Source organism: Dasypus novemcinctus, chromosome 6 (assembly GCF_030445035.2).
Source record: "Dasypus novemcinctus isolate mDasNov1 chromosome 6, mDasNov1.1.hap2, whole genome shotgun sequence".
Taxonomy (NCBI): Eukaryota; Metazoa; Chordata; class Mammalia; order Cingulata; family Dasypodidae; genus Dasypus; species Dasypus novemcinctus.
Window position 1 is genome coordinate 93,589,587 of NC_080678.1, and position 8,764 is coordinate 93,598,350.

At 36.4% G+C, this 8,764-nt stretch overlaps 1 pseudogene; it reads right to left on the minus strand.

Annotated features, from left to right (window-relative positions):
* Window positions 1-5,120: 5,120 nt before the first annotated feature.
* Window positions 5,121-6,731, minus strand: LOC101425299 (BTB/POZ domain-containing protein 1-like; annotated as a pseudogene).
* Window positions 6,732-8,764: the final 2,033 nt, after the last annotated feature.

Genomic DNA, 8,764 nt, shown 5'->3' on the forward strand with positions numbered 1-8,764 from the left:
TTAGCTAATGGCTAATGGTGTTGGGAATCTTTTTACATATTTTTTGGCCATCTGTTCATTTCCTTTGGAGAAAGTCTATTGAAGTCTTTTGCCCTTTTAAAAATGGTTTGTCTTTTTTTGTTTAGTTCTTTATATATTGATATTAAACTTTTATAGGATATGTGGTTTCCAAATATTTTCTCGCCTTGTGAAGGTGGTTGTTTTATGTTCATGATAAAGTCCTTTAATGCTCGAAACATTTTAATTTTGATGAGGTCCCATTTATCTATTTTTTCATTTGTGGCTTGTGCTTTGGGTGTAAAGTCTAAGAAGCCACTATCTAACAAAATGTCCTGAAGATGCTTCCCTAAGCTTTCTCCTAGCAGTTTTATAGTTCTAGCTCTTGTATTTAGGTATCTAATCCATTCTGAACTGATTTTTGTATATGTATGAGGCAGGTATCCATATTTAGTCTTTGCTCATGGAGATCTACTTTTCTTAGCACCATTTATTAAAGATACTATTATTTCCCATTTGAGTGGTCTTTGCCCCCTTGTCAAAAATCATTTGGCCATAAATATGAGAGTTGATTTTTGAACTCTTATTTTGATTCCATTTATCCTTGTGCCAGTACAATCATGTTTTGATTACTGTGGCTTTGTAATAAGTTGACAATTATTACAGTATGGCTTTGGCTATTAGTGGTCCCTTATTCTTCCACATAAATTCAATGATTGGCTTTTCTACTTCTGCAAAGAAGGTTGTTGGAATTTTGAGACTGCACTCAATCTGTAAATTTCTTTATGTAGAATTAGAATAATGTCTTAACAATATTTACTCTTCCAATCTATGAACACAGAGTATCCTTCCATTTATTTAAGTCTTTTTTGATTTAGCAATATTTTTTAGTTTTTTGTGCACAAATCCTTTACATCCTCGGTTAGATTTATTCCTAAATATTTAATTCTTTTAGTTTCTATTGTAAATGGATTTTTTCTTGATTTCTTCTTCTGATTGTTCATTACTAATGTATAGAAACACTATCAATTTTTGGGTGTTGATCTTGTACTCTGCCACGTTGCTGAATTCATATATTAGCTTTAGGAGCTTTGTTGAGGATTTTTTAGGATTTCATGTATATATAGGATCATATATTCTGCAAATAGTGGAAGTTTTACTTCTTAGTTTCCAATTTGGATGTCTTTTCTTTCTTTTCTTGCCTAATCGCTCTGGCAAGAACCTCCAGTACAGTGTTGAATTAATGGTGATTACAGCGGCATCTTTGTCTTGTTCCTGACCTTAGAGGTAAAGGTTTCAATCTTTCACCATTAAGTAGGATGTTAGCTGTGAACTTTTCATATGTGCCATTTATCATGTAGAGGAGGTTTCCTTCTATTTCTAGTTTTCTATATGTTTTTACAAAGAAGTGGTGCTGGGTTTTGTCAAATGCTTTTTCTTCATCAACTGAGATGATCATGTGTTTTTTTTTTTCTTCCTTCAGTCTGTGAATGTAAGGTAATACATTTAGCTATTTTCTTATGTTGAATCACCTTTACATACCTGTATAAAATCCACTTGATCATGATGTATAATTTTTTTTATATGCTGTTTGATTTGGATTGTTAGTATTTTGTTGATTTTTGCATCTACATACATAAGATATACTGGTCTGTAATTTTCTTTTCTTGAGGAATCTTTATCTGGATTAAATATAAAGATGATGCTGACCTTGTAGAATAAATAAGGGAGTGTTTCCGCCTCTTCAATTTTTTTGAAGAATGAGCAGAGTTGGTTTTACATCTTCTTGGAATGTTTGGTAAAATTCCCCTGTGAAGCCATCTGCTCCTGGGATTTTCTTTATTGGGAGGTTTTTGATTACTAATTCAAACTCTTCACTAGTTATTTGTTTGTTGAGATCTTCTATTTCTTCTTAAGTCAGTGTAGGGAGATTGCATGTTTCTAGGAATTTGTCCATTTCATCTAGGTTATATAATTTGTTGGCATACAGGTTATTTTTAAATTTCAGTGGGGTCAGTAGAAATGTTCCCCTTTTCATTTTTGATTGTAGTTATTTATGTCCTCTCCCCCGGCCACGCACTATTTAAAAAAAATCAGTGCAGCTAAAGATTTGTCAATTTAAATGAACTTTTCAAAAACCAACTTTCGGTTTTATTAATTTTATTTTATTTTTTGTGTTTTTATTCTCTACTTTGTTTATCTGCATTCTAATCTTTATTATTTCCTTCTGTTTGCTTTGCTCCTCTTTTTCTACTTCTGGCAGTTTTGTGGTTTGGTCTCTGATTTGAAATCTTTCTTCTTTTTAAATATAAGCATTTAGAGTTACAATTTTCCTCTCAGCATTGTTTTTGCTGTATCCCATAAGTCTTGGTATGTTTTATTTTCATTTGCCTCAAGATACATCCTAATTTTCCTTCTGATTTCCTCTTCAGCTCATTTGCTGTTTAAGACTATGTTGTTTAGTGTCCACCTATTTGTGGATTTTCCATTTCTTACTGTTGTTGATTGCTAGCTTCAGAGAAGATACATTGTGTGACTCCAACATTTTTAAATTTATTGAGACTTGTTCTGTGACTCAACATATGAAATATCCTGGAGAAAGATCTATGTGCACTTGAAAAGAATGTGTATTCTGTTGCTGTTGGCTGAAGTGTTCTCTATATGTCTGTGAGATCTAGTTGGTTTAGAGTATCACACAAGTCTTCTATTTCCTTATTGATTTCTATCTAGATGTTCGTTATTTTTTCCAATTCATTATTGAAAGTGGTGTTTTAACATTTCCTACTATTAACATAGAACTGTCTATTTCTCCTGTCTAATATGTCAGTATTGCCTCATATATTTTGAGGCTCGGCTGTTCATTGCATGAATATTTATAATTGTTATATCTTCTTATTAAACTTATCCCTTTAACAGTACATAATAGCCATTTTTGTCCCTCATAACAGTTTTTAACTTGAAGTCTATTCTATCTGATAGTAATATATTTACCCCAGCTCTCTTTTGGTTTCTTCTTGCATAGCATATTTTTTTCTTTCCTTTCACTTTCAACCTACCTATGTCTTTGAATTTAAGCCGAGTCTTTTTGTGTACTGCATATAGTTGGGTCATGCTTTTTTGTCCATTCTGCCAATTTCTGCCTTTTGCTTAGAGACTTTAATCCATTTACATTTGAAGTCACTAATAATGTATGGCTTTCTTCTGCCATTTCACTTTTTAACTTTGTAAGTTTTGTACCTTTACTGTTCCTCAATTCTTCTGTTAATGCCTACTTTCATGTTTGTTTGATTTTTTTGGTTTTGTACTATATTGAGTCCCTTCTCATTTCTCTCTGGATATATTTTTTAATCTATTTTCCTTGTGGTTATCATGGGGTTAACTTTAACATCTTAAATATATAACTATCATATGTTACTTGTTACCAAATAGATTTCTTTTTTATTTATTTCTCTCCCCTTCCCACTCCCCCCCCCACCAAGTTGTCTGCTCTCTGTGTCCATTCACTGTGTGTTCTTCTGTGACCACTTTTATCTTTATCACCAGCATCAGGAATCTGTGTTTCTTTTTGTTGCATCATCTTGTTGTGTCAGCTCTCTGTGTGTGCGGTGCCATTCTTGGGCAGGCTGCACTTTCTTTCGCGCTGGGCGGCTCTCCTTATGGGGTGCACTCCTTGCACATGGGGCTCCCCTACGTGGAGGAAACCCCTGTGTGGCAGGGCACTCCTTGCGCGCATCAGCACTGCGCGTGGGCGAGCTCCATATGGGTCAAGGAGGCCCGGGGTTTGAACCACAGACCTCCCATGTGGTAGGCGGATGCCCAAACCACTGGGCCAAGTCTGCTTCCCCAAATAGATTTCAATAGCATACATTTATACCATTCTTATTCCTCTCTATCCCCCCATCTTTTAATACTTGTTCCAAATCACTTCCTTGTACATTGTATGTCCAAAACCATACATTATCATTACTTTTTGTGCATTTGCATTTTAGCTCCTGTAGGAAGTAAGAAATGGAGTTACATATAAAAAAATACAATAATACTGGCATTTATAATTACCCAGGTGATTACCTTTACTGCAGCTCTTTATTTCTTTATGCAGCTTTGAACTGCCATCTGGTGTCCTTTCCTTTCAGTCTGAAGGACTCCCTTTGGCATTGTTTCATAGGGCAGGTCTTGTGGTGATGAACTCCTTCAGCTTTTGTTTGTCTGAGAATATCTTAATCTCTTCCTCAATTTTTTTGCCTTTAGATCCTTTGTCTATATCACATTATTGTGAATTTATATAAACTCCTTTTGCAGTTTAAAACTGTACTGTGTTACACATTGCTCAACTATTACAAAATATCTTTTTCTGTAAATGCATTGAAAATTTTCTTGGGTTTTTATATTAGGCCTATTTTTAGTACTATTTCAAATACTAATGACCAGATATTTCTTCAATATTTTTCAATATTTCCAAGCTTCAAATACAAAAAGTTTTCTTATTTCTCTGAAATTAGTTACTTGAGTTCATAGGAATTCTGTAGGGATACTGATCCATTTTACCTTCAAAATAGTTTAAAAAACCCCACAACAAACCAGCTATACATAATGTGAATCTTTTAATTATAAAATTATCAAAAAATCATGAATCAGCTGATCAATGAAATTATACAAGAGAAAGTTGAAATAGCTTCTTTTTGTTTTTAAAAATTGAACCCAGTTCTCTTTTCACCTCAGGTTATAAGAAAATGGAAAATCTGCCTTTAAGTCATGCAGAGTAAGTCAACATTTTTCTATCTCCTCTAAGAAACTCAAATGTTTCTTAAAATGATAAATATTCATAACTCAAACTATGTTTTGTAGCCAGTTTTTTATGTATTTGAAACAAGAATATATGGTTCTATTTAATCAATATGCATTATAATGCTAAATTATGTATAAAATAATATTTCTGATATTTGTCCATCTTCTATTGATGTGCCATTATTATTGCCAGTGGAATTAAAAAAGAAAAAAAAAAAAGGCAGCCTTGCTAGGAGTAAGTGTTTCACGCACTAGTTTGTTCTATCCTTTTGTGCCGTGGTGGGAATTTGGATTTTTCAGGGTTGCACAGGCTGTGTAGCACATGTTAGGTAGGTTCTCTACAAGTACTTTGAACATGACCTTGAATGTATTAGAGGTCGCATTGCAACTAAATCTGTTATCATTTTGTCCCAAAGTCTTATTTTTTTTTCATATTCAATAATCTGTATATTCACTTGGTAATCCGTGGGATCATGAATAGATCCATATAAGCCAAATTCAACTATAGAAATTCTTCTATTACTCATGAACCTGATTCAATCACTTGTTCCACTGTAATACCAGTGTCTCCCTTCTTGCTGAGATCTATTGATGTTGCATTCCTTTTCTCTGAGGCAGCATCTTGGTAAATCAGTCTAATCTATTTGGGATTTAGAATTGACAGTAAAATGAAGATGATCTGACAAAATAACAGATTGAGCAGGACCTGCTGTAAACTTCTCAGTTGTCATTAGTGGGAACTGAATTAAGGAAAGCGTTTTTTCTAGAACTTTCTGTTTGCTTCCAAATGTCACAGGCAATTGTCCCTGATGTTCTACTACTGCCCAGTATACAACTGCTCCAAAAATTTGACTTTCTCAAAATCTAACTGCATCTCTTTCCAGAACTGCACAAAGTGTGTCTATATCAATATCAATAAACCCTTTTGCACTTATTGCATTCATTGTACTTTTGTCTATCATGTCTAGACAGACTAGCAAGCTGAGGTTCATCAAATAATTGAGCCTGACTGTATTAGTCAGGGTTCTCTAGGGAAACAGAATCAACAAGAGATATCTGTCAATAGTATGTGATTTTATAAGAGTGATTTTATAAGAGTCAGCTGTGGGGATGTACAAGTCCAGGTTCTGCAGGCAGGCTGCAATGAAAGTTCAATGAAGGTTCTTGAGGAGTTCTGGGAGATGTTGGCTGTCCAAAGACAAGCTGGGAAATTCTCTCTCAATGCTGGAATCACTTCCCCTTTTAAGGTGTTCAACTGATTGGGTTAAGCGTCATGCATTGCTGATGGCAATCTCCCTGACTGATATAATTATAACTAGCTATCTATGATTTACCACTACAGTAATGTCAGTGGTGACTAAAGTCCATAAATACCCTTGTATTACAGTTAGCTGAGTGCTTGCTTGACCAAACAACTGGGCACAATTACCTGGCTGAGTTGACACATTAGCCTAACTATCACACTGAGTAAGAAGCATAAATGCATTAAGTGCCCTAAGATGTATGATAAGAAATTCCACATAATGCACTTCCAAGGCTGGGACTCATATTTCTTAACTGTATAAAGAGTGGTCATAACTGTTTCTGGACCAATTTAAACTTCATCTGAATATAGAAATCTCAACAGTGCCAGGAAAGTGGTGGGCTTCACATGTGGCAGCTTGATCTTGGTAGACATAGTGGCCATGTCACCATTGAACATGGCATTGAAGATGGCACTGCCTGCTGCCAGCCCAAAGCAATAGGTAGGGATACATTACGGGTCCTCTGGTGGCATTGGCACCATGGCCCTTGCCCAGCATCAATTGCACATTGCTCAGTTCCTCTGAGTTTAAGAGGAAGGCGAAGTGCTCCTTTAGTGACACCTTGGTCACCTATAAGTTGTAGAGTGGCTCCCTCTGCAAGAGGAGCAGAGGCTCCAGAGGGGATGGTGATGGATGCAATCCCATGGGGTCGCTGTCTCAGCTCCCCGGTCCTGCTCTTGCTGTGCTGCCACATGACCACCTGGCCAAGACCATTCTCTAGTGGTGTGCCTCATGTACTAAGAAGAGCACACTTCTGGCACACCTGCCATTGCCCAGGTTGCCCTCTGAGGTTGGTGCCACCTTCTTCTTCCTCAATTTTTAAATAAAGCCTTGCCAGATATAAAATTTTTGGTTGGCAATTGTTTTCTTAAAGCATTTAAAGTATTTCAACCTACTGCTTTCCTGCCTCCATGGTTTCTGATGAGAAGTTGGCACACTATCTAATTGGGATTCCTTTGTACATAACATATTGCTTTCTCTTGCAGTTTTCAGAATACTCTATTCTTTCTTTGCATTTGATAGCATAATCAATATATGATGGGGTGTATTTTTCTTTAAGTTTATCCTGTTTGGAATTTTCTAGGATTCTTGGATGTGCATATTCATGTTTTTTGTTACCTTTGATCAGTTCCCTGTCATTATTTTTTGAGTATTTCTTCTGCCCCTTCTCTCTTTCATCTCCTTTTGGGACTCCTATAATGCATATGTTAGTATGCTTGATGGTATGCCAGAGATGTTTTAGACTGTTTTCACTTTCATTCTGTTCCTTATTCTGACTCATTTCAATTTTCCTGTCTTTGAGTTTACCAATTCTTTCTTCTGCCAGCTCCAATCTGCTCTTGAAATCCTCTTGGTAGTTTTTCATTTCAGTTATTGTAGTCTTAAACTCCAGTAGTGCTGTTTGGTTCTTTTAAAAAAATTTCCATCTTTATTGAGATTCTCATATTGTTCATTCAATGTTTTCCTAATATCCTTTAGTTATTTCTTTGTATTTTCCTTTTTCTCCTTGATCACATTGAAGATCATTTTAAAAAAAATGTCTTTGTCTGGTATGTCCATAGTCAGGTCTTCTTCATTGGTGTTTTCTAGATTTTAATCATTTCCTTTGGATGAGCCATTATTTCTTGTTTCCTTGTTTGTTTTGTAGTCTTTTGTTGCATACTGTATATTTAATATTTTAAAATGTTAATTATGGGATTTATCTAATGAGATGTTTGTTTCTTGAATTTGTAACCAGGTGGGGTGGTGATACAACCAGAGATTTTCTTGAATGTTAGACCTAACAGAACCAAGCAAACCTATGGAAAGAACATCTTTCACTGTCTTTGCAAATTGGCTTTGTATTGGCTGGTGCTCTCCTTCAGCATTTAGTCATCCTATCAGGAAATTCAGCCCAATGCAAATGCGAAGTGTTTTCCAGGCTATGTCTTATCCTAGGCTTGTGTTGCTAGTGGCCTTAGGAATTCCCCTTTTTACAGGAGTTTGAAAGCCCCTTCTACTTACCTGGAAACAGACTTTATCCCTCTCCTGGGTGTTCCACTGAAGAGGTTAGAACAAGCAAGGCTTTGCTCCAGACCACCCACCTCAATTATTTCTTACTCACCTCTCATTGTTTCAAGTTGCCTTTGCCTGTAGGTGAAGTTCTGGGAGGTGGGCATACAAGAGAGTGGTTTCCCAAGTCAGTCTTTCTCAGTTGGAGCAAAGTTAGGGATTGCAAAGGGAGCACTGGGTGGCTCCAAACTTCCCTGGGGAGGGGATGAGAAAGGAGACAGGTAGGGTGCCAGGAGCTTCTTCCACGGCTCCCCAAAGCTGTGCTTTCTTGACTTGGAACCTGTCCAGCAAATGCAGCCCTTCCATTACCTTCTGCAGCTCTGGGGAAACGTATCATTTTAAAACCTTCTCTGCTGCCTTTGTCCAGGTGGGTTTGAACAATGACCCTCAGTGCTAGGCCTCCAGTGATCCAAAGTAGCAAATCAAAAGCACTGATCAGCAAATGGACCACATACCCTCCCTGAATCTTAGGGAAGTAGATTTTTATAGCCCTTTCTGGTATAGGCAATGGTAACTACTTCACAGAGTGAGCAATTTACTGGTATTTACTGTTATTTGCCAGCCCCTTGCTCCCACTTCTCGTGAACTCTGGAGTTTTGAAATAGTTGCCTCAATCAGTTCTTGCC